Genomic DNA, 27,829 nt, shown 5'->3' with positions numbered 1-27,829 from the left:
TCAAAGATGCTATAGAACATATTGTAGTTTGTAGTAACTGTGTGAGTAATGTCTCTTTTGGAAGCAGCGTGGATTCTATTCTGGAGCAATGAGACAGGACTGTGTACAGAGATGAGAATTTGTTAAATCATTAAGTTACCTCAGAGCTGCTGTAAAAAGATTCGAAATCTACTCAGAACCCCAGATAACGCCTTTATAGCATTTATTTAAAACATTACATGAACCAATGTGACAGTTAAGTTGCCGCGTTTATTAACTAATAACTTATCTCGCAGACGCTAGGGAACATATAATATTGTTTATACTAATAGAATCAGTCCTAGAGCACTGAAACAGGAGAGAGACTAGAACATAACTTTTCAAACTAAACATTGTGTACCGCACAGAAACTATGAAAATATTTTAATTTATATCACGACTAATCTAGGAGGCGTTGGAAACATGACAAGGGGAAAATATATGGAATACGCTGACGAGATGGGTTTTTTCTGGCTATTTCACTTGGACTGGTTTTGAGTGTCAGTGGATATGTTGTGTTGTGTGAGATAGAGGCAATTTGGACCCATTCTAGAATAACGAGAAAGCATAAAGTATTTAATATATATATATATATATATATATATATATATATATATAATATTTTGAGATGGTACTTTAAAATTTATCTCTCGGAGCAAGGAACAGTATGGAGTTCAGAGATTACGATTTCTTAAATTGCATAAAATCTCAGACATGGAGTGGGAAGTTCTTTACTGTGTCAAAGTATGAAGTGCCGATCCATTACAGACTCAGAATCCAGGAGTCAATTCTGAGACAGCGTCAGATACCAGACGCTGCAATAAAAGGAAGGTGAACTGAAACTAAACTCAGCATTCAAATTGAATTAACTCTTCCTACCACAGCTACGTTATGTACATTGCAGACTGTTTGACATAGGATGAATTAAGGTTTATTGCCTTAATGACGAATGCCCCCCTAAAAATCGACACTTCTAAAACAAATATATATATATATATATATATATATATATATATATATATATATATATACCTATATATATACTCGTACTATATATATTTCAGAATAATTTCGTGTTCAGAATAATTGAGATTTTCTTTGTAGTTCCTTTTTTTATTTTACAATTTTGAAGCCGGTTTATTTTTACTCTATTTTATACTATAAGACGTATTAGATTAATTTATTAATGTATTGTAACACAAATCTTTGTAGTGTTACAAAAAGTTGAGTATTCAATAGTGGCAATACAAATTTATTTAATTTGAAAAAATATTAACATAAGTATTAAGCACGGATAATATAGAACTGTGTCGATAAAGTATAGAATATAAGAATATTCCTAATAGTGACAACTATTATAAAGTTAATTTCAATATATGTTTCCATAAAATAAAATTTATACTCACTTTAGCTTGTATTAAATTTTGGCGGTCAACCTCGATCCACCATCTTGGATTATGGTTTAATATTTTAAATTGTAAATACAGTGTGACATATTTTTTATTCTGGTTAACTCTTAATTTATTAATACGTAATAAAATTTAACTTCCAATGTCAAGTCAATAGTAAAACATTTCTTATATTGCAGACTTTATTGACGGGTTGACTACCCGTGGTTATACTTTCAAAAGTTAAGGTTTTAGACATAACAAAGATTCTGTTCTAATTCGAATATGATTACTGTACCAGCGTCGCGTGGTCAAATGTTGCTGAATCAATGTCTGATACTTTTACCTTTTCTACAACATTCAACAATCTTAACTTTGATAGTCTCAGGGTCATAGAGAATATTATAATGGAACGTCGGTTAAAGGTTTCTCATTGAACTATCAATTTCGATTGCACAAAATGTAGTTTCTAACCTAAACATTGAATATAGCTTAACGTACTCTAGCAGGGATGAATAGAGGATTGAGGAAAAGTTTTGCAGTTGGATTCTGTTTCATGTCACTGTACAGTGCATCACTATGTGTGGGAAGCCCCGCTAAAAATCGACACTTCTAAACATATATATATATATATATAATATATATATAATATATATTTCATATATATATTTCAGAATAATTTCGTGTTTAGAATAATGAGATTTTCTTTGTAGTTCCTTTTTTTTATTTTACAGTTTTGAAGCCGGTTTATTTTTACTCTATTTTATACTTTATGATGTATTAGATTAATTTATTAATGTATTGTTACATAAATCTGCGTAGTGCATTAACTTACAAAGAGTTGAATATTCAATAGTGTGTCAATCAAAATTGATTTTATTTGAACAAATACTAACATAAGTATAAGCACGGATATATATAACTGTGTCGATAAAGTATAGAATATAAGAATAATCTTAATAGTGACAAATATTATCAAGTTGATTTCAGTATATGTATTCACAAAATAAAAGTTACCCTCACTTTGGCTTGTATTACATTTTGGCGGTTAACCTCTTGGATTATGTTTACTATTTTTAAATTGTAAATTACAGTGTGACATATTTTTTATTCTGGTTAACTCTTAATTTATTAATACGTAATAAAATTTAACTTCCAAATGTCAAGTCAATAGTAAAACATTTCTTATATTGCAGACTTTATTGACGGGTTGACTACCCGTGGTTATACTTTCAAAAGTTAAGGTTTTAGACATAACAAAGATTCTGTTCTAATTCGAATATGATTACTGTACCAGCGTCGCGTGGTCAAATGTTGCTGAATCAATGTCTGATACTTTTACCTTTTCTACAACATTCAACAATCAACTTTGATAGTCTCAGGTCATAGAGAATATTATAATGGAACATCGGTTAAAGGTTTCTCATTTAAACTATCAATTTCGGTTGCACAAAATGTAGTTTCTAAACCTAAACATTGAATATGCTTAACGTACTCTAGCAGGGTTTAATAGAGGATTGAGGAAAAGTTTTGCAGTTGGGTGTCACTGTACAGTGCATCACTATGTGGAAGCCCCGCTAAAAAATCGACACTTTTAAACATATATATATTTCAGAATAATTTCGTGTTTAGAATAATTGAGATTTTCTTTGTAGTTCCTTTTTTTTTGTTTTACAGTTTTGAAACCGGTTTGTTTTTACTCTATTTTATACTATATGATGTATTAGATTAATTTATTAATGTATTGTTACATAAATCTGCGTAGTGCATTAACTTACAAAGAGTTGAATATTCAATAGTGTGTCAATCAAAATTGATTTTATTTGAACAAATACTAACATAAGTATAAGCACGGATAATAATAATAATAATAATATTCTTTATTGCGTGAAAATCAATTAAAATATTGCATGGCATGCGTCAACATAACTATATAAAGTAAATAAGTACATCAGATAAATGATGTTTGGTCAAGGTAAATACATACAAGAATTATATTACATTGCATGTATCAGAACCGGGGATTTCGTGGTTATTGTTAAATTTCAAAAATTTTCATCCCAGCGGGCCCATCATGAACTCATCAGTTGAGTAAAATGCCTTTGACATAAGAAAATGTTTTAGTCGAGTTTTGAATTGTTTTGTTTCATTGAGTTGTTTGATGCCCTCAGGGAGCCTATTGATTAGTCTGACTCCAACTTGAGATGGTAAGTGTTCGAAAGCTGCCGTTCTGTGCTGTTCGACTCGAAAGATATTCTGCCTCTAGTCCCATATTGGTGGACATCCCTGCCCCGTACCAACTCGCATTTAAGTCGGCAGTACAAGGCCACCTCGAGAATATAGAGACAGGGAAGGGTCAAGCAATCCAAGACTCCCTAAAGGCATATTTGCACGACTCTCTGGGGTTTAATTTTGAAAGAATTCTTACGGCTTTCTTTTGAGATCTGAAAACTCTTTCCAAATCTGTACTTGGAACCAGCTTCCCCACAATCTCAAGCCATATGTCAAATGTGGATGTATCAGACCGAAATAGGCCATTTTTAATACATCCAACCGAACAAAATTTTGCAAGATTGCGCAGGACATAAATTCCCGAAGCAATCTTAGAGCAAACGTTTTCAATGTGATCGTCCCATGTTCAGCCCCCGATCAAGGTACATTCCCAAGGAACTTAATGGAGTCTGTTTCTTCCAGAAGGAAATCGTCCACCATCACGCGGGTCGGAGCTCTTGTCCTTGTTGCCGAAGGCAAAAATGTATGACGTTTGATTTGGAACATGTTTGTTTTCAGATTGATTCTGGAGAAATATTCGATGCATGAATTCAATTCAATGAATGACTCCATTTTTCAAGTTCGTTTATTGATTTTGATCTGATGCAGAGAGTCGTATCGTCAGCATATTGAATTAATTTTCCATTCTGGATTGTAGAATTCAATCTGTTGACGTAAATTAGAAAAAAGGGCTGGTCCTAATATTGATCCCTGTGGGATACCGTAGGGCATTTTGACTTTGTCTGACAAGACACTCGCAATCTGCACGCACTGCTCTCTATCTTTTAAATAAGACGAGATCCAATCGTGCGGCAGTCCCCGAATACCACTTGACCACAACTGGTGCAACAGTGTTGCATGATGCACACAGTCAAAAGCTTTAGAGAGGTCGAGAAATATGCTTAGCACGTGCTCTCGCCTCTCTAGGGCCCTCGACAACATTGTAAATTAGATTTTCGTTACAGCGTCGATTGTCGACTTGTTTTTCCTGAACCGAAATTGTTCGGGACATAGAATCTCGTAACGATCAAGAAATTTTTCAAATTGTTTGAGAAAAGCTTTTTCGAAAAATTTTGCTGAAAAACTGGGAGTATAGAAATTGGACGATAGTTGCTTGGAAATGCAAGCATCGTCCTTTTTGGAAAATTGGTATAACTTTAGCAATCTTCAATGCCGACGGGAATACGCCTTGAGCAAATGAAAGATTGATCAGTCTGGTGATTGGAGTCAAGAGGTATTTGAAGCACCCCCTGAGCAACCACACAGACATGCCATTGGTGTCACTGGATTTTTTCGGTCTCAAATCCCGCACGATATGGGCCACCTCTACCTCACTCACAGGAATAAGAACCCATAGACGAGATCGGTCTCGTCAATGGATCATCGCGAGGGCTATCCGAAAATGAGTCGTCTGGTTCAGCCACAGTTGAAAAAAATTTGTTAAATTCGCTTGCCACTTCAAACGGATCATCAATTATTTTATTTGTTGTTTTAAGTGTCGGAGTTGAAAATTTGGAAAAGTTTTGTTGTTTTGTGCTGTTTTTTATAAATGTTCCAAGCGCTTTTTGAAAAATTGTCTGATTGTCTCAGTTTGGTTTCGACATCTCGTGCCTTGGCCATCCTTATTTCTTTTCGATAATTTTGCTTGAAATTTCGAAAAAAAGTTTTGAATTGTTCGTTTTCGGTCCCTTGCCTTTTCTCTTGATTTGAGAATATCCTGAGTAATCCAGGTATCTCTTCTCCTTTGAAAACGTTCTTTGAAATTTTTGAATGGACAAGTGACATTTAAATGAAAAATTACTCGCTTTAAAAATGCATTGAAGGCTTCCTCCACTTGATCGAAAGAATCCAGGAATGACCAACGACTCCTTCCTGAGACAATTGTTGAAAAGATCAACGTTTGCAGACTTTACATCTCGTTTTATTTTCACGGAGGGAGGTTTAAATTTTGGTTTGGAGTGGGTAATTATGGCTTCCTGGGCGAAATAGTGATCCGAGATTGGCCGCGTTCAGCAACAGAGACCTAAAACGTCTGGGTTGTTTGTGATGACGTTGTCGATCGATGGCCGTACTCGACGCGGCAGAGACTCGTGTTGGTGAGTTCACGGACCATTTTAAACCGAAAGAAGATAAGATATCGCCGAAGCCGCTGGGCCAGGCCACACTATGGGGGTTTAGCGTGGTCCTGAACGTCGATGTTTGAAGTCACCAAATGATGATGAACTTCAATAATTTTGAATGAAAAAAATTTAGAAGTGTTTTCAAAGTTTCAAAAAAATGTGGTGCTATGCACCCATTTGGAGATCTATATAAGCCCAATTACTGTGATTTTTTCCAATGGATTTTTGATCAAATATATAACTGTGTCGATAAAGTATAGAATATAAGAATAATCTTAATAGTGACAAATATTTATCAAGTTGATTTCAGTATATGGTATTCACAAAATAAAAGTTACCCTCACTTTGGGCTTGTATTACATTTTGGTGGTTAACCTCTTGGATTATGGTTTACTATTTTAAATTGTAAAATTACAGTGTGACATATTTTTTATTCTGGTTAACTAATTATTAATACGTAATAAAATTTAACTTCCAATGTCAAGTCAATAGTAAAACATTTCTTATATTGCAGACTTTATTGACGGGTTGACTACCCGTGGTTATACTTTCAAAAGTTAAGGTTTTAGGACATAACAAAGATTCTGTTCTAATTCGAATATGATTACTGTACCAGCGTCGCGTGGTCAAATGTTGCTGAATCAATGTCTGATACTTTTACCTTTTCTACAACATTCAACAATCTTAACTTTGATAGTCTCAGGTCATAGAGAATATTATAATGGAACATCGGTTAAAGGTTTCTCATTAAACTATCAATTTCGGTTGCACAAAATGTAGTTTCTAACCTAAACATTGGATATAGCTTAACGTACTCTCTAGCAGGGTGAATAGAGGATTGAGGAAAAGTTTTGCAGTTGGGTTCTGTTTCATGTCACTGTACAGTGCATCACTATGTGGAAGCCATCTGGACTCTTTCTGACACACAAGTACTGCAGTAATATATTCCAATAATGCAATTATTGATAAATGTATTACAAAGGTCTTCTTGTTTAAACAATATTGATCAATTGAATTTTGAGTTTAGCTCCAGTTCACCTTCTTCTTATTGCAGCGTCTGGTAGGCTATATGACGCTATCTCAGACTTGACTCCTGGAATCTGGATGCATGCCCCTCTGAAGAGATCCAAAGAAAGCCGAAAACAACGACAATTACCAGACGCTGCAATAAAAGGAAGATGAACGGGAGCTAAACTCAATTAAATTGAATCAACCCTTCTTACCATAGCTACATTACGTATAGAAAACTCTGTTGCTCCACCGTGCTTAGATATACTGTCTATCATATCATAGTGCACTCAATTGTGTACCTGATGAAACAATAAGACTACCACTTCACCTATTTATAAGTGACTCTGATGTCGAAACGATGTAAATATTTCGTTTTGAGCTACTTTGTCGTCGACTTTTCTTTGGATCTCTTCAGACGAACATGACTCCAGATGTCAATTCTGAGACAGTGTCAGTTACCAAACGCTGCAATCAAAGGGAAGGTGAACTGAAGCTTAACTCAAAATTCAATTGAATCAACCCTTCCTACCATAGTTACGATAATATTGCTCAAACATTTTTCTAATTTCCCACAAGCAAATCTATTCGAAATGGTTGTTATGTATTTTTTTATTAATTTAAAAGCATATTTCATTATGTCACTTTTATATACTTTGGGATAAGAATCGCATCTACGGTAGTTCCAACTTCAAACTGTAGCTTCATATACTACAGGAAGCCGCATAATGATAATAATTGGGATAAACCTACATTGTATCGTATATCCTACATACCTCACTAGATCAGGCCAGGAGGTATGTGATGTTCCAAGAAACACTGTTTCCAGTCCAACATTGATAGCTGTCATCGAAAATCCTTTCATTTCTCAAAAACCCAGAAAGTTGTGTGAACCTTTCTAGTTTCACAGATCTGGCATAAGAAAACCTTTCCTCTCCCTCACAGATGACATCTGTTACCTTTATCCCCTTCTTTGTTTTTCAAAGTAACCATCAGAAAATCTTTCCTCCCCCACACATATGTTATCAGAAATCATTCGCTGTCCCTCAAAGTTGTCCCACAAACTATGAGATTATTTGCTAGACAAAATTAACTCAACCATTTTAGTTCTCAAGTTTACTTCAGTAATGCATTTGCTAAGAATTGCTTTATTCTTGTTATTTATTCATTGGTTTCTCCATTAACATGCATAGCAAAAGAATATATCTATAAAATCATTTTTAAAAGCAGACTTTACCCTAAGTTTCACTTCAGTCCATATTGAATGTTATTCGGCATTGCATTCATGATTTTTATGTGGCTCTTCTTATCACACGCGGTCGCTAGTCAATGGACGGAAAACTATTGGTGCTATTTTTGCTTTCGACTACATGAGCAAGGGGTGAACTATAGTTGGCGCTTAATTAAGTTGATACATTGTTGACCTTGAGAATTACCTTGACTGTAATTCATGCCCTACTCTCCACTCCTGACCTGACCTGACAATGTACGAGCTGTGATATGTGGCGATGATGGCAATGATGACGGCGGCGAAGAAGCTACCGCCTTTCTCGGTTGGCGGGAAGCCAGCATTGTTAGCCGCGGCAGTTGCAGTTATATCACTGCGTGCGTGATCACGATCGATGTCTCAGGATTAATAATTGACTACAACTCTAGTATTTTACTATTTTGCTACAAGAGCCGCCAGTATAATGTATAATTAAGTACATGCACCTGGTATATGTACTCATGATGTCCGACTGAAGAGTCTGCATTATAAGGAAGTAAAGGTAAATACATAACTGTATATAATAAATATTGTGATTCTCAAGGTTTACACTTTCCTACCATTTTATAGTCTTAATACTATTCCCAGTTTATCAATATTTAACACTTGGGACAGCTCTTCTGGGAAATTATAAAATATCTATGTAAAAATACAACCTTTAGGAAAAAGTCTATTTATTATTGACAAATATTTATTATAATACAATTAGTTTGCACCTCAATCTGAATTTTTTTATTAATTGATAAATAATGCAATTTTAATCCAGCTACTACTTAGTACATGCAATCAGCCAGTATTCGGTAAGAAACGGTCAGTTTGGCAAAACCTCTAAATTTGTTGGAAGCTATATTTTGACTACCAAACTACTACTATTTTGTATAGTTAAACTTCTATACCATAACTTTCTAGCTATAACACATGTAGTTCACACCTTCACTGCTGGTCAAGCTGAGTGAGACCGGTTACTCTCAATATGGTTTCCCTCAGGCGCCTGCAGCGTTATACTACGAATGCACATTAACTGTCCAGCTGTAATACAAAATTATAATATATATAATATATATATATATATATATATATATATATATATTATATATATATATATATATATACCTGTATATTTAGAAAACTGCATGTATATATTTTCCAATTCTCTTTCGTAAAAATAAACACACTTAAAATAATTGTCTTAGTTAGGTTTGGTATACAGTCAATTGTACAGTATCTTTCATAAGTATTCAACATTTCAAAAACGTGTTCCTTCACTCATATTTTTAAGATATGTACTATAGTTTTAGCACGAAACCCCAAGAAACAACTGAAATATGCTCCACGCAATGAATGCTATCACACAAAGAAAATATAAAAATATGAACTTACATCATATCATTAGTATAAGAAAATACACACACACATATATATATATATATATATATATATATATATATATATATATATATATATATATATATATATATATAATTAAAAAATCTTTGTGACCCTGAAATCTATAACTTCTATAATCTTGACCTTGAACTATAAGACTGATACCGTAGGCTGGCAGAGGACCAGCTGATCAGGCTGCCAGCCGCCTGCAGCTGACATTGAAATGTTCTCAAGGTCAAGTACAAGTTACTCATTACATGATCACTCATTATTCAATCACCTCTCGTGTTTACGCCTCTGTGCATTGTGTTGGTAAACGGTAGACTTACTGGCAACGGTGGGAAAGTCACTTACGTAGGTCTGACATGGATAAGTGTTATGTAGATATGATAAACCTGAGTAGTAATCGGTATATGTGCCTTATTACGGTACCGGATCTTCTCTGTTATCTGTCTAAATAGAGTATGTTGGTGCAGGCGTATTCAAAGTAAAATTATTTTCAGTTAGAAATAGAATGAAGAAATGCCGCATAATCTAAGGTTAGTAAACGGTTATTACATTATATATATTTCTGTGGTTTCTTTCTAGTTCTCCTCGTTGATCTGAGGGATAAATAGGCGACATTACTAACAAACATGCTACAATGACAGACAAAATTTGAACGTACGTTATTTGTAACTCTTATTTAAAAACCACCGAAGGAGAGTTTAAAGTTAATTAGTCCAGGATTTGAATTTCTCTTAAGCATATAAAAAATTATTTAAGAATTCTTTGCTGTCTATAGTATATAGAAGGGTTCATAATGTACTGTAAAATATGTGGTTACATACAAATTAATATTAGTTTTTACTATCTTTTATGATTTCCAGTTCACAACGCGTACAGATTTGTAATACAATTTAAAATTCGTTTAATATTTCGGGATTTTCGACCCTGCTGTCGTGAGCCATCATCAGCAGAAAGAGATTTATCTATAACTGAGCCAGTGATGCACATATCCTCATGAGGGTGAGTGAGCAGAGCGGGAGAGTTGTATTGTTGTTGGCTACGAATCAGCGATAAATATGACTTTTTCAAACAGTTTATCAATTTTTCACCAGAGGCTGCCATTTAATAATCTAATGCTATCTTAATGTTATTTTATTTTTGTACCATTTACTAATCCTAGTTCTCCTTGGATAACAGTATGATATTATTATTTTTGTCGTGCTCTACTATATGTTTGCGTTCTACAGTGGCGGATTTCAGTATGTCTGTTGTTTTTAGCGGCCTTCAAACCGAAAAAGTTAGCAGATAGTCATAACTAAAGCAGCGTATGTCTTAAAACAAAGGTTTCATTTGTTTATTTCACTTATAACAAATGTATTTTACGGAATTTCTGACATTAGTTACATAATTACGGTAATCTCCATTTCATAATATATTCCAAATTTTATGTTTGAGGCAAGTAACAGTACAATGAAAAATAAAATAAAACATTATTAGGCTTACACCAACTAGATGATAATAAATTATAAACCTAAATTCAACAACAACGATGATAAATAACAATAGTAACAAAATACGGTATTGTACACCCATAACCATAGCAGCAAAAGCGAAAACCATATAATAATAATAACAATGGCTTGAAAAAATCGGTAAACAAGTGGTGTAACAAGGTAAGATAAATAACAATAGAATAGCAGCAGAGAATTATAAATGGACTAGACCTTAAAGAAAAACAACTATATGTAACAATTACTGTTATATCTTTTGATTCAAAGTGTCGTGGAGGATGAAACAGACCTGCCTCCTGAAGACGTGGCTAATGTTACGGAAGAAGTCCAGTTGAGCTGAAACTTAGATGCCCAGACGCATGAGTTTTGGGATAGCTGCATGTCGTTTATTGTTCGTCGGATGGGGTTGGACATACGGGAAATTGAAATATAACAATCGACACACGCGTAAAATGACAATTTAAAGCTTTACATAGAAGGTACAGTCAAATTTATTATCTAATAGATGGCAGTCTGTTTTAAAAGAACCTTTGATCATAAATATACAACCCCAAAAAGTTATTTCAAAACATATCTAATGATTGAAAGAAATTGAATGATACAATTCAAAATTCTAGTAAATATTTATATTACGTCACTGCAAAAAACGTGAAATGTTCTAGATTTGAGTCTCTCGGCCTTTCATCACGAACAGAATACTGATTTATGTAAATAATTTAAAAGCAATACACATTATTGTTTTCCCTCTCCCACTCTCTATCCACTTTCTTGCAAGATTCTAATCAACCTTAGCCTTTTATTATATGACTATATTCAGTTTTATACATGCAATAAATATAATTTAAAAACAAATGAACATTGAGTGAGAACTAATTATATCTAAATGGGGAGTCTTATCCAGTCTTCCATCAAGTCAAAACCTTTCCCAGAACATCGTGTGATCTTATGAAAATCATCTGCCTGGTTACCGTTATCTGTAAGCTGTTAGCTTCGTCAGCTCCGTGATATTCAATCACTGATAAGAGGCCATGGGTCACTTTTTCCGCTTATCAGTCAGGGTGACCTTATCTTCTAATTCTGATTTACAGTAAGCGCCAACCGAGTTATCAGGTCAGAGTAACATTGTTGTTATATAATCCAAAACACCATCGCAAGTGTGCTTCCATGACATAACGTGCGGTTTTAATAAAGTGTTGCACAACGTTTACTGCTTCGGGAACTGAAGTGGTACACCGTCATTTCTGTCACCCGACACTGGCGAAATGTTATATCCGGATGGATACATACCTATATAAACTGAATTAACCGTGAAATTCTCACGGTTATTAACTATAAGAAAAACTATTTTACTTAGCCGCCACAAGACCACCTAAATAGTACTTACTGACTGCTAACACCTTAGGAATATCACTTCCGGCTCTGTCAAAAGAAAGATATATTTAAGGTCTGTTAGTATCAGATATATATATATATAATATATATATATATATATATATATATATGTATATATATATATATATATATATATATATATATATATATATATATACAGGGTGTTCAATTGATAAGCAAATTAATATGTCTAGAACTAGTTAAGCCAATGAACAGAAAATTTTTTAAGAATTTATAAGTTTACAATTTACAGCATTTAAAGTAATGGTTTTTATCGTGAAACAATGAAAAAACTGTACAAATTGACATATTCGGACGCCATACTAAAACAATGTAAATTGAAATTATTTTATTATTACTATACAATTACAATATTCAAATATTGCAGTGATCAAGCTAATTGGCAAATATCCTCCATGGCCATACATAGACTGTGAAGAGGAAAGGGTACTAATTACAATGAATTAATTCAACTAATAAAATTCAGAACCTTTATAATATGTTAATAGAAAGATTCCAGGCATAGTACAAACATTTATAAACTTCTGTATATTGAAAACTATTTGAATTTTGTTGTTTCGATATTACTTCTCAAAACTGTACGGTTTTAATTTAGAAAGTGTAGAGACATGTACAAAATAGATGACGAGGTATTGAATCACTTTTTTTGTTTTAGCCTTTAAAAAAATTAAATATCTGAGTAAGATAAACATTTACCTTACTCCTACATCATCAAGTTTAAAATAAGACCCAAACGACCTTACTTAAAGCTGGTTTGAAACTAATTAAAAATGCTGACTGATATATTAAAATCCCAGAGGGTCTGATCGCGGATAATGTTACTCCTCACGTTATTGGTTACGTACTACGTCAAGATGCCGTTATGTAAGCTACAATTAGCCTACTCTTAAGAAAGTGAAGAGATAGGCACTACACACAAGCTTTATTAGATATTCAATAGACAAATACGCTAAGTACTGATTGACGTGAATAAAAATAAAGAAGTTGGTGTTTTTATCAGTTAAATAGAACGTTAGATCCTGTTCTAGAATATAGTGTGTATACGGATTAACTCGAACAAGTCTTTGACCTGAAGTCGATTCTCGTAAATGGGGATGAAAAATTAATTATCATTGGATTACTAAACATTGTTTGTAATAATTATTGTAAAAAATAACTGAAAAGCTGAAAAATACAAGAATCTATTTTTGGCTTGACAGGCAACTATGAACCCAAGCGGCAAACATTAGCAATATTAAGGCAAGTAGCGAAATGCTACAGCTTCATATTTGTTATAGTTTGTGTTACTGGGACATAATATTTAGCAAGTGAGATGCAAATAACATTTTAAATACAAGTTTAGTGTATTGATCTCTACTCGGTGCGTAGTCCTACCAAACAACAGGATACGCGCAGGAGAAGGTATTTTGAAAACAGTGAAAGGAGAGACAAAAAGTGAAATTTGGCGGGTGCGTACGTGCGAGTGCGAGCGAGCGAGCAGCGAGGTGGGCGAGTCGTATCGCTTTCTCCGGAGTCGCCGGATTTAGATAGGATAAGCCTGAAATACTACTTGAATGATGATGGAGTAGGTAGCAGCTACTGTGCGTAAACACGCGTAGACTGGGTACACAGACAAACAGCGCTCGACAGTCACGGTACCACGTGCATGAGTTGCGTCGCGGGTCTCCAGTTCGCCCTTCTAGCCCTTTATCGCACGGGGTCGGTAACCTACGACAGAGCAGCCTGAGCATCCGAGGTTTAATCATTCCGAAGAAGATTTGCTAGTTGGTATTCAATACGGTGGTTGGAGCTAGGATATCGATTTTAGGTCAATGACAAGGATTTTCCTTGCTGGTGTAAATATTTTATGGATGTGATACGACTACTTGTACTTTACTACAATAAGCCAAAATCTTCTCAGGAAGTTTTGTTCAGAGATCTTTCGCTGAATACTGCCCGAGTCAGGTACTGATTACAGCGTATTATGGACTGATTTACCCTCATCTGGCTCACGGAGTGGTCCTTTGGGGAGCTTGTACAAACACATAGTAGCAAAGAGCATTCAGACTCCAAAAAAAGCTATTCAAATAATTGCCAAAATCAAATTAGGGTCGTGCAGGGAAGCTTTCAAGAAATTGCAGGTGTTGACTCTGTCGTGCCTCTCCATTTTGGAAACAACTTTGTTTTGTATGTGCCTTTACCAGAGGCCGAGACATACACATGTATGAGACACGTGGGAGAGCTAACTACCGAACTGGGAGACAGAATGGTGGTTTATGAACGCCTGCCCTCGCAGGCGGATGTTCATTTCCTCAACAGACTTCTCAATTCAATTAAAGATGCTCCAATGCCTAAGGCGTTAAAGACTCGCCTTAAACGCTTCTTGATATCACAAGCATTCTATAATGTAGGTGAGGTTTTGGTATTCAACTGGGAGACCGCCCAATTAGAAGACTGACTCCGCTGTACTAAGTGGATTGCATTGGCGATGAATGAAAAGGGCGTGACTGAAAAATTGTATGTGTGAGTGTGTATTGTTTTGAATGTCAGAAATTAAAAAAACCCATGACATTTGCCGTACAATGTAAATATTGTCGCCGCAATAAAAAATAGCTGATTTGATTTGAAACAATTCTAAATATATCTCGTCCTCCAACCCCAGGTTTGAAGGAAGTAAAGTAACAAAGTTAGCGGCCTACCTAGTAGGGAGGTCCAATCTATGACGTATATACAAATAGACTTCAGGGAGGGAATAAAACCTCTCTGTAGCCTTGTAGTTAGATTTATAGAGGTAATAAATAGTTATAAAGTATCAGTGTAACATGCTTCATTTTGATGTTTTTAACGCAGATCCATAGTAGATCCAGTATTTCCTGCTGGCTTCTAATGTAACGATGAATCCAATTACTATGCAATTTGACTCCGGGAATAAATTTCTACAGCTTAATAATAATTACATGGACATTTTTCCTTATTATATCATTTAGACTGCAAGAGCATATGGAAAGAGCATATATAATCTTTGATTATTATATTGTAACCATATTGGTTTGGAACTTAACATTTAAATAGACGTTTTTGTTACTATCCTATCAATGGGTCTTGGATGTTAGTCTTCTGAAATAAGAAAAAAATATTTATTTAAACTTATACTGTATAGGCTAAATCTTGAAAAACCACAGGTTACCTTTTATTAAAATGGAATTTTGTAGAATGCCATCAAAATGTCATGACATTTTCTTTTCCAAGACACTTTATTTTAACATATTATATCACGGATACGTTCTTTATTTTTCCTCCTAAACTAATATCATTGATAAAGTCTTTATATGATCTATCTTATAAAACGTAGGAAACTCTTTTAAATTTGAATATGACCAGTAGAAATAAAGAAATGTGTGTTACATTAACACAAATTCCTCTGTAATAAAGAAGATGGGTTTAGGTGTGGTATAAGTCTAATAATAAAAAAATACGTGACACTTAAGTGAAATTTATCCCTTAAAAGTTTTTCGATTTCCAATGAATATATAAAACACAAGAATATAAAATCTACATAAGAAAAAAACAACAAGAAGATTATGGAACAACGAATTTCGAAATAGACTTTTAGTAAATAAGAGAGAGAGATATTCACAATGACGTATTAAATAAGGAGGAGATTGTAAATAAAGAGAATTTGTAAATAATTTCAAAGTAGATAAAGAAATATTGAAATGAAGATTACATGCCAGTACGATCTATATTGTTGGCATTTTATCCCATTAAAGGTGTTCTGATATTTAAAATATTAAAAAGCATTAAAAGTAAATAAAATAGTTTTAATATTACGCTTATTATTTCACAGTTACTGATTGGAATTTATCCCATGTTGTCACTCGACTTGCAAGTGAATGATATACAAACAACGCTAGAGACAAAACTATCAAATGTCTTTAAAACAGCTGGAAAAACTCGATAGAAAAAGTTTCTTAGCAATTAAATATTTAATAAAGATAAATATTCAATTATTAAAGATGTAGAATACTTGACAACACGGTATTTTAAATTAATGGTATTAGTTGAAATATAATATAGGATATAATATACATACATTCGGATTAGTTTGTGTCCCCTGTTGGTTTGTGTTCTAAAGCTCCAACAAAAGCATGTGGGACACGTGTGTAACGAACAATTGTGATAAATCTGATTCCCAACTATGATTTATAGGGCGCCAAAGCCACAGGGACACGGGGGATTACAGGCGATAAGCCTAAGTTACGACGGCGGGGACACTAGAAGAGATGAATACCAAGCACAAGATGTACATAGTGCGTGGTGTACAAACGAAGTGTGTGTCTAGCCTTATCAGACCTACAGCTCTCAGAAAAACGCGTAGTTGTGCTTTTTTTACTCAAACAGATTTTAAAGAATTATTGTGAATGTTTTCTCCATTTTTAACGAAATACAACTTTTCTTTCAAGAGAAAAACTCAATGGCCTCTTCCTTTATGACTATACCTGTATGTATTATTCATATATCTAAATAGTTAGAAACGAACGTCATATCCCCTACTCCTTCAATGACCTATTTGTTCTTTGAAGAAAGTAGCATACAAGATAAAGGTCACCTAGGTTTGTTAACTTTTCCTTATCTCCGCATACTGTTAAGACTGGGTTTCTCCAAATTTAATTAATGCAAATAGCCCAAGAGCAAGTAATTGGAAGTTTGTTGTGACTTGACGTCAATGTGATTCGCGGAACTTGCAGAACGTTCAGTGCTTGACGAAGGCTTTCTGGATTTTGTGAATTACAGTAATACACTTTACTGATTGATGTATCACTTTTGTGTCGTGTGGCTGCCACTTTACTATTTTGTTGAGACAATAGTTTTAAATGAAAAGGGATAGAAAAAATCATAAATATTATTTAATTAGTTGAAGTGTCAGTATGTCCAAAATACCCTAATGTATAATCGAATAATCTTTGTTATTTGTTGATACAGTTTATACTTTACTGCAGTCATAAATATGACATATCTTGCTTCAGAAGCTGGATTAGCAGTAAACATATTCCTTAGCTGTGATAAGCCAGAAATATGATGATGGAGTGAGAGTCGGATATTCTCGGTAAACATCGCAGTGCTTGTAGACAGGGCTCGCGGGGAATTGAAGACATTTTAATCTTCCAGAAAAGAACTATTAGAGTAATGACTAACTCTCTTTAACTGGAACATTGTCAACCAGTTTTTATGTTATTATAAAAACCTAACTTCGAATGGTGAAATAAGGCATTTTTACTTTATTTAAAATTTAACGAAATTTTATTATTTACTATGGCGAAAAAAGTATATTTATTCCAAAACTTTTGGAAAATTTAATAAAAATTTTCTGATCGTTGTTGTTTTTTTTTAACTTTGCTTACAACATGTTTCAAATAAAATTCATATATAGCCCCTAAAATGTATGTGCTACAGTTTATTTGATGATTTGAAAAATCCTTTCTCAATTAAACGAAGAATATATAAAAATGTATTTAACATGTTCTGGAAGTTTATCACAGTCATTATTTTATTTCTTTTATAAGGTTTTTAAGCGTAATAAACTGTAGAGATTTTTCAGACTTCATGTTCACGCTTTATTTATAGAACGAATATTAATGTTTAGTAAAATAATTGTTTATTTAAGAATTGTTTAACATAAAATATTGTTACTACTTTAAAGAATTTAGAAATGTTAAAACAATCTTTGTTATGTATATAATTTCGTTAGTTTAATAAGTCCGAAAAGTCATAGGAGTATTTACCACATGAAGTTTTAGATCTATTTATGGTATTCTAGACAGTATTTACATTTGAATGTTGAATGGATCCGAAAAGTCATAGGAGTATTTACCACATGAAGTTTTAGATATATTTATGGTATTCTGGACAGTATTTACATTTGAATGTTGAATGGATCCGAAAAGTCATAGGAGTATTTACCACATGAAGTTTTAGATATATTTATGGTATTCTAGACAGTATTTACATTTGAATGGATCCGAAAAGTCATAGGAGTATTTACCACATGAAGTTTTAGATCTATTTATGGTATTCTAGACAGTATTTACATTTGAATGTTGAATGGATCCGAAAAGTCATAGGAGTATTTACCACATGAAGTTTTAGATCTATTTATGGTATTCTAGACAGTATTTACATTTGAATGTTGAATGGATCCGAAAAGTCATAGGAGTATTTACCACATGAAGTTTTAGATCTATTTATGGTATTCTAGACAGTATTTACATTTGAATGTTGAATGGATCCGAAAGTGTCGTAGGAATCTCAAATTAGAATATAAAAAAAGTAAAAGTAAAGAATGTCTTATTTTACCAGGCGAAGTTAGGGCTAAGAAGCCCTCTCTAACACTTAACCTGGAAACACACACAGAACAGAATAACAGAATATAGTTGTGTGTGTGAGTTTTATATTTTTATAACGAGGCCAAACAAGATAAAACTTGGTAAAACATTGATATTATCTATAGCTATGGCTAAGTTCATTGGCCAGTTTCGTACTTCAATATGGCCAGATATTTAAATGTACAATTCTGATATTTATGAACAAAAAAAAAAAAAAAAAAAAAAAAACAAAACTAAAAGCGTTCTAGAATTGCAAAGTAAAATTGTAATAAATAATGTTGTGGTATGTCAAACTGTTTTCGATATATTTATTACATGAAAATCCCTTAAGAACTATTCTTTCAAAAAGAACTGGTTTTTAAGAACCTATAGAAAACAAACTGTTTTGGAATGCTTATAACATTTCCTAAACATTTTGTTATACAATTTCTTTTGTATCTCGAATTTCTTCCGGCTAAAACAGTTCCTTACATTTTTGAAGTATACAATTCTACATCTACTTTTAGGTACTAATTGTGCAAGTGTTCCAGCAACTTCGCATCACAAATAAATGTAAAGCAAGACAACTTTTGTTGAATGCAATGGTATTTTAATAGCTTACCTAATAATTATTTGGGTTTAGAAATTTTCACTTTTATGAAGTGATTTAATACAAACCCAATTATTTTCTTATTGTTTGTTATTGTGAACGTTGACATCGTTATTTTAAACAGCCACAGATTTAAAAAATATATAAAACATATTTGTACATTTTTACGGTTATGTCTTTACGAGAAAAATATTTTATCAATGCAGAATTGTCTAGTAGCTGTCAATTTTAAACTAAAAACACAAACGTACGTAACCTTAAATATAGATCATACGAATAAATTAAATTTTAGCTCTGAATTGATAAAATAAGCTTAATGAAGGAGGAAGGGAATATTTGTATTGAATACAAATATTATCTACAGCTAATACTCTGTAATGTACTACTAAAGCAGATGTAAGTAGTTTTACGTTGCCACGACCACAGACAACCTTCCCTAACCTGAGTGAATCCATACAAATACATTCTCGGTTTATCTTTCCCACGGTGGACGTGTGTGACCGAGTTCGGCTTTATATAGAAAGCAATCATATTCAAGATGAAACAAAGTTTTGATGAATTTTTGTACATATTACACAAACCACACTAAAACCCAGCTTTGAGATTAAATTAAGTTTAAAGTAAATAAGTGAAGTGTTTAAAATACAGACTATTGTTTAAAATAAAAGTATGAGGAGCAAATTACAGGTAATAAATGAAATAAGTCGACCATGAAATTTCAGAAAACATAATCTAATACACTTTAAAATAATATTTACTATCACTGTGTGAGCACTTGGAATCTGAATAGGTGAAAATTTAACAAAAAAAAGGTTCAAGCAGAAAGATAACAAGTAAACTGAATTATGCACTTCCCCAACTATATATATATATATATATATATATATATATATATATATATATATATATATATATATATATATATATAATGCACATGAAAGGTTATAAATTATTTTGCTCGCAGAACTCGTACAAATATAACTATTCAATATTTACAAATTATAGGTGTAGTATAGAACATTATTTTTAAATCAATTTCATTTAAAAATTAATATTTAATATTATTGACTATGATTTGTATTTTATATTGTTATTAACACAAGTTATACAAGTTCTATTATCAATATAGACACTGTGAAGTTCAAAAATATTAATCAAATAACGTCTTATACAAGGAAGGTTCATTATATGACGTCATAAATTCTTTTAGTCAAACTTAAATAAATGCAAAACAAACATTATTTGTACAATATTAAATTTATAAACGCCACATTTTGTCATATTAGCTTAGTTGAATTTACCATTCAGATTTATTTACAAATAGTGAAAATCTATTCTTATTAATGTACAAAGTTAGATAATAATTTGCTTTATTACTTGGGTGAGTATATGAGTGAAATGAAAAATTCTTTATTTATACAGGCAATTTTAGAGCCGCATGGCCCTTTCTTACACTTAACCTGTGAAATCTCTAACTTCTCAAAATTTACTGTATTTCTAAGTTTTGTTTAGTGGATGATTTAAGGCCATATAACTTGCAGTCTGACATAAGTCAATTTTCCTAACATATCGTGAAATCGATAAAGGAATTTCATGTAAGAAGGAATTGATCATCGTTTTGAGGATCGAAGCGTGAGAATAGCAGGTTAATATATCTTTAGTTTCTTTACCTACGCTGTAATAACTATTATATACGTATAAGACGATTGGTTTTTAAGATGCCAAGTCAAAAATTAAAACCTCTGAAAATTTATTAGTTCGTTATTTTTAACATTTTTTCCCCCGCCTATTCAGACCCGTTACCGAACTTATTCAAATCAACTTTCCTTCTCGAGGGCATTTCCTATTTAGGTTTTTTGAAAGATCGTACAAAATGCAATTTGACTCTCGCTTCGTCGACTATTTATAGAATCGCTCAGAAAATGGTAAAATATATCCGTTGTCTTCTCCCCTTAGTTAAACATGATTATTAATGCTAATTTAACTACTGAAATAGAAATATAATCCAAGAAAACAGACTATATGATTGAACAAGATTAGACAGAGTTTCTAGTTTCAAACTGTTATCTTATCGAAACATAGTTCATAGTGTTATATTGAGCTGACACTAATGCCTGCGGCCATCAGTAGCGGCCATGGTGACGAACGAAAAACATCTCTGGCAACAGTGTCTATCACATAATACCAGATCAACACTCAACACGAGTAATATACTTGCCTAACTTCCTATACCGGTTTTGGGGGTAGTTAAAGGAATCTAACTGAACATGGTAAATATAGCCTAAATTGCGTATAAAATGCGGTAGTGTTCAATAGCAATTTGTTTCTCTGATTTTGAAATAACACCGACACTACCAAAAGATTAAATGAAAATTTAATAAGATTTAAAAAGGAATAAGGGTTTGATTCTTTACCGTAAAGTTACTTCGTTTTTTCAGTCTGTCGGTGTGCACATGTCGTACATATATAGCAGCAAATAATATCAACTCGCAAAAATATGTTTTCCTAGTTCACAAACAATATTCGTTATGGTTTTATTTTTTATCTCATACAGATCCCTGTAACTGCGTCTGCCTTAGTTTAATAAGAGGCGAACACTTAACCTGACCTGAATGCAATTTTACTTTCCGTACCTACTCTAAAAAAATTCCACAAATCCGGTTTCGGTTGATATGTTATAAATTCATACGTTACATTGTATATATATACTTAAGATGTATTATCAAAGATAACATTGTATTTAAGCAGATGTGAGTACACTGATTTTATTTCTACATATCGCTAGACATTATAATTAACACGGTAATAATTTCTGATCGGTACCTTTCCCGACCTAATATCATTTCCCAGATCGTCCAATTTTTCTGACGTCAGATCATCTTGGACGATCTGGTTCATAATCTGACTACTAAAAGTACACTAATACACGGAAGACTTGTGCAGTACGCCGATGACACGACACTTTGTTTCACCAAAAATCAAAATCTACTCTGGAACAGCAAATTTTTATCGACACCCACAATTGTGTCCACCACTTCAATAGCCTCAATCTCAAAGAGAATTCTTCAAAATCAAATTTCTTTTTTTGTTCAAATTTTTTTTGAACGCAAAAGCGTTGCGATCAGGAAACTCCAATGACGGGCCATCCGTTCTGTTGGATGACTCTTTTCTAGGGGAAGGCGACTGTTCAAAATTCTTCGGAATATGCCTGGATCGGGGATTGACTTGGAACTATCACATTAAATACGTTTGTTCAGATACTCCCCCATTCAGATACCTCACCTACGGTTTGGTGCTGTGAGGAGCCAGCGCAAACTACCAGTTCTTCAGAGCATTCAAATTGTAGAATCAACCGCATCGTATAATTTCGCACAGTTAAGGTGCAAAGAAACATGCAAGGAAGCTTTTAAGAAACTGCAACTGACTCTGACTTGTCCCTACATTTTGGAGACAACCTTGTTTTGTATGTCTAAATGTGCTATGACACGTGGCCGAGGCATACACTCATATGAGACAAGAGGCAGCGATATCTACCGAATTGTAAGTCACAGGATTATGAGGAAATTGGTGTGAATTAATGCGATACGACTGAAAATACTATATGTTTGACTGCGGTCTTGGTGTGTAGTGCTTGCTCATTGTAGAAAAACTATGACTATTACTATACACTTTTTGTAATGTCCTGGTAATAAAAGATTTGAATTTGATATAATTTGTAGCTATAACTAGTACGTGCAGCGGCCGCACGCGCACATTTTAGTTTAACCCGTTATCTACAAGTGTTTACAACCAGAGAGGCATTTGAGTGCCAATAAAGACCCTAGATTTGCTCTAACCAATTAATTATCTGTTTAACTAGACTTATCATGGTGTTCACGTATATAAATTCTGTTTTGACTTATTATTATTGAATGACATCTACAATAGTATTATCAAATAGAGATTGCGGCAGAAGGGTCAGGTAGTCGCCTCGTACGCACGGACCGCCACATTCATGAGCGCAGAGGGTTGGGGCCAGCTCCGGTACCTGTCGTTCTCCGTACCAGGTGACGTCTTAGACTCATGACTAAGCAATGATCTGTGACAATTTCAGCCTAATATACGTTGTTTTGCATAATTTTTCTATTTATAATATATTTATTACTCATTTTAGGATAAATTACAAATGCAGCCAGCCCTAATCCTCTGCACTTGTGTATGTGTTGGCTGAACACTACTGGGCTCAGCCCCAGTTCTTATTTGCGAATACTATATTAACTATACTGCATTGGATTAACAGACGATCGGAGAGCGGTGGGACTTTTGTGAAAACTGGTTTGAATGATCGGAAAGACTTTATCATTCCCAATTACAGACCCCTCTTAAAATAATCTAAATCCCACAGTCACAATAATTAGCGTCAGATTTTGAAAGCTGCACTGAACGGAATGTGATGTGGAGCAAAATCAACATCCTTGTCTAAACAATTTTTGTTATTCATAATAAAGTGGTCAGGAACGAAATTTAAAATGTGAAATGTTTGAAGAATTACTAGCACAAAATGGAACAGAAAAGTCATGAATAAAAACAACGCCTTCAGTACATCAACACGGAATACATTACCTCTAATAACTCTATTACTGTGCCTGCAGTGACCTCTGATGGGTGGAGGGGCTAAATTTGAAAGTGAAGCCAGCTTTAGCCGACAACACCGGGCTATTGTTAGGCGCTAATAGGCCTACTTTCACTGTCATATTTCTGGCACCTTGGCAGGGAAATTGGGAGAGGCGGAACTTCAGTGTCGAGGAGCATCGAATTGTCTCCAGCCTTCTGGGCATCCGTTTGGGTTTGGGAATTGCGGGAATCCGAAAACTATCGCACTTGTTTTGACAACTATCAGCAAATGCCCATCAGGACATTGAACTGTTGCATCTTTCAGGTAGTAAATATCCAACCCTGGGAGACTAGTACGTGGACCGATCATATACTATCTACACTTTCGTCAGCTTGAAAGAGAAAACTATTGTAAATGTTGAGAAACAGTTACTTTGGATCTGACACAGCTGTTGTTTCATTGCCTATCAAAATTTGGAGCTAATATGAGAAGAATTTATATTTTTGAAAATTTGGTTTAATCACGTACATGTTTCTGATATGAACTAAAACCACACCTAAAATGTTCGTAATGTATAATGACTTTTGGAACGCTTGGAAGCCTTTTGACAGTAAATCGACCTGAATTTAATATTAGATCTATTATACTAATTCAAAATTATATCTACCCTAAATCATAAAGCAATCACTAATAATACCTTCAACTACCTTATGAAGTTGAAATTTGGTTTTGTATTCACAAAGGGTTGAGCACCCTCAAATTAAGAAAGTAGATATCAATGGATATAATATTTGTAGGTTGATACTTTTTTATATTTCATGAGGTATTAATGTGTATAAAGCTCAAGGGTGCAATAAAATATTGCAATATTCACCATCGATAAGTATGTGATAAAAGTAAAACACATTTTAGAATTCTTGTTAAATAGATAAGTTTGTTAAAATGACAGGATTTCAAAACAGAATTTCTTTTTAATGAAGATTTTGTAATGATCAAACTATCAATTTTATATCCAGACCAAGATCTACGTCGGATTCCAGTAACGTGACGCCTACAACTCATCACCTAGTCATAGCCACATCCTAGAGAGACCTGTGACGCACCCTCCGGCCCCTGACCCAGATTCTTCCCGGATCGGGGTCGGGACAGGACACCCCCGCTGCCCACCAACGCCTCAACCGTGACGGTAATTTTCTACTGGTGGGGAATACCAAAATCTTATTCTCGCCCAGAACACTTTCTCTGTTCGTCCTTCAGATCGCCAGTTCATGCTTCTCCCTCTCCCCGCCCAAACACTACTGCGCAGTGTCTCCGTGATGACCGCTTCATGCCTGAAAGTTGCACACGTTACTACTGAGCTTCTATATCCGAACCAAAAAAACAATAGATAAAATTAATCGTTTGTGACCAATTATTTCCCTTATGTTGAATATTTTGTGAGAAAATTAGTCTATAAACGACAGATGTCATCTAACAAGCATTTACGTATTAGTAATAGCAAAGACATTTATTATTATTCAGGTAAAGTTTAAGTAAGAAATATTAAAAAATATCACGTAAGTGTTAAGAAGATCTAAAGAATTCTAGGAAAGTAAATAAGAATCCTCATTTCCGCAAAAGATTCATGAATTCTAAAGTATCATTGCAAAGGATTTTTCAAACTCACTGAATGGTGTTTATTATTAGCAACTGCATAAATATCAAACTCATAACGTAAATCTACAATTTGTTCAAGTACTCATGTTTTTTGTCATTATTGAAAACAGAAATACTACTTATTGCCATTCTCTATTATCATCATACCTAAATAGATGGCTTAACTTATTAATACAATATAAAAGTATAATTCTTTTACAAATTTAATAGGTAAACTTCTTTTAAATGACTAAACATGAACAGAAGTAACATATAATATTCACAGATATATTTAGGTACTAGACGTAAGTATGCAGTGTTTTTGATGATAAGATATCAGCTTTATCATGACTTTCACTTATAACAAGCAAGGATAGAGTATAATTAGACTTGCGGAAAACACCCTTGTAGTCCGATGGTCTATATCATGGTATGACTACTGTTTCTATTTTTACTCCAAGGATAGAGGACACAAGTAGGTCGGACGTCAAAGATCACGAGCCGCACGAGGGTGCGCGTCAAAATAAAAGGTCTTGGACGGACTGAATTGTTCCTTTGGTGTAGCGATCGTCTAAATTAGCTTTGGCAGTTTGGCACTGAGGCATATGTGGAGCGAGCCCAAAATTGACAGCCAAATAACCAATCTGCAACCTTCAAGGTCAAAGCCAAAAGTGCAGCAGATGTCGTTCAATGAATCTTCCTCCAACGAAGGAATGTTATATTCTAAAATTAAACCTTTTTCTCCTATAATCAATATTTGATAAATATTAAAATTCCAGAAAAACACCTTTAACGGAAACGGAAAAGCACAAAAATTACTACGCTGTATTACGACTGAAGCGTCCAGTTATGTTTACTATTCTGAGGTATTTTTATGTTTGACCCGTGGATAATATTTGGAAAACGTTTATCAATATGATCAGTAAACACCATACTCATATTGTTGTCATATTTTGTGTTGTGTTTTACTCACATTGTTTGGAAATACATAGGATAACAATTAGAAAAATCACATTTTACAGTCTGAGGAATTCAATCAAATAGAGTTGTACTAGAGTTGTAATAGAGTATATCTCCTAAGAATTGAAAACATACTAAAAGGCTCGGCTATTATATAAAACCCAGTGAGGTAATTTCAAAAGCCCTTGTCCTGATTAAATAAACGTATTAGGCAGCTGAAGAAAGCGGCTGATCTCCATAATAGAAGCTGTGCCCCAGTTTTAAAATCCCAAATGGATCTTTTCGCTTCGCCGATCAGCCCTTCCCAGCTATGTCGCACAGGGAACTTTTGTTCAGCCTTTTCAGCTACCTCGTATTTACCAAAGTGTCCATTAAATTGCGCAACAGTAGCGACCCCGCAGTGAGTCCACCCCGGATCTTCTGCTGCTTAACTCCTTGACACCCCTCGATGGCAGCTGCGCCTTACTCCCTCTCGTTCGCTCTTTGTCTTCCACCAGAGGGGAGATCCTATCGAAGGGTCCTGGCCGCCTTACAAACCTCCTTGTTTATAACTGCACTGTATCCTCACCTCCATCGGCCAAACAGGTCAGGATTGGTTTGTGTTGTCGGGCATTTTGTCACCACAAGGAGAGTTGGGGATCGTGGCGACATTCCTTCTACTAGTGTCAACAAAAAAACACACAATAAAAGAAGAATGTACATTGTTCTATTAAAAGGTTACGGATAGAGGTGATGTCCAAAGAATATAATATTAATATACAATATTAAGTTAACTTGAATTTAATGGTGGAGTAAATGGGAAAAAATGTGTAATCTAATGAGTATTCCTACCAAACTATTATTTGACAAAAAATCCAATGATGAAAGTTTAATTACTTCATTGTAGGTAGATAGGAACGTAATTGACTATATAAGTTACATGTTTCATAAAACAAATAATTATTTTGAACTCCTTTAACCTCCCGCACTATTACTGTTCATTTCACGCTGTAACTAGAAAATAATGTAAGGAATAAATTATATTAAATGGACGAATATAGAAAATACTAGAACTAAGGTTAACGCGGTTTCAAACGTATAATGCTAAGGCAGTCAATATTGTCATTTCGCCATGCACAATTTATTATTTGGCGTTCATTACGCAGTGGGTTGCTTCGTATGTTTCACTGCAGGGAGCTACTTCCCGAGCCAGCAATATGACCATTACGGTAAGAGCCATAAACGTACAAATATAACTGAACAGAGTGAGTAATCCATACACATTCTATGCATGGAAATTGCGAAAGGAAGTCCAAATATATCTTTTAAACTGTGCAATA

At 33.9% G+C, this 27,829-nt stretch overlaps 1 long non-coding RNA gene across 1 annotated transcript in view; it reads left to right on the top strand.

Annotated features, from left to right (window-relative positions):
• Window positions 1-25,312, top strand: part of LOC124367482 — a 29,277-nt gene extending 3,965 nt beyond the window's left edge. Inside the window, exon 2 of the long non-coding RNA XR_006922904.1 lies at window positions 24,932-25,312. This is a non-coding gene — a long non-coding RNA (uncharacterized LOC124367482). The remainder of the gene's footprint in view (window positions 1-24,931) is intronic.
• Window positions 25,313-27,829: the final 2,517 nt, after the last annotated feature.

The sequence above is a fragment of the Homalodisca vitripennis genome, chromosome 1 (assembly GCF_021130785.1).
Source record: "Homalodisca vitripennis isolate AUS2020 chromosome 1, UT_GWSS_2.1, whole genome shotgun sequence".
Lineage (NCBI taxonomy): Eukaryota > Metazoa > Arthropoda > Insecta > Hemiptera > Cicadellidae > Homalodisca > Homalodisca vitripennis.
The sequence above is the reverse complement of the archived record's forward strand: the minus strand, read 5'-3'. Positions and strand labels throughout refer to the sequence as shown.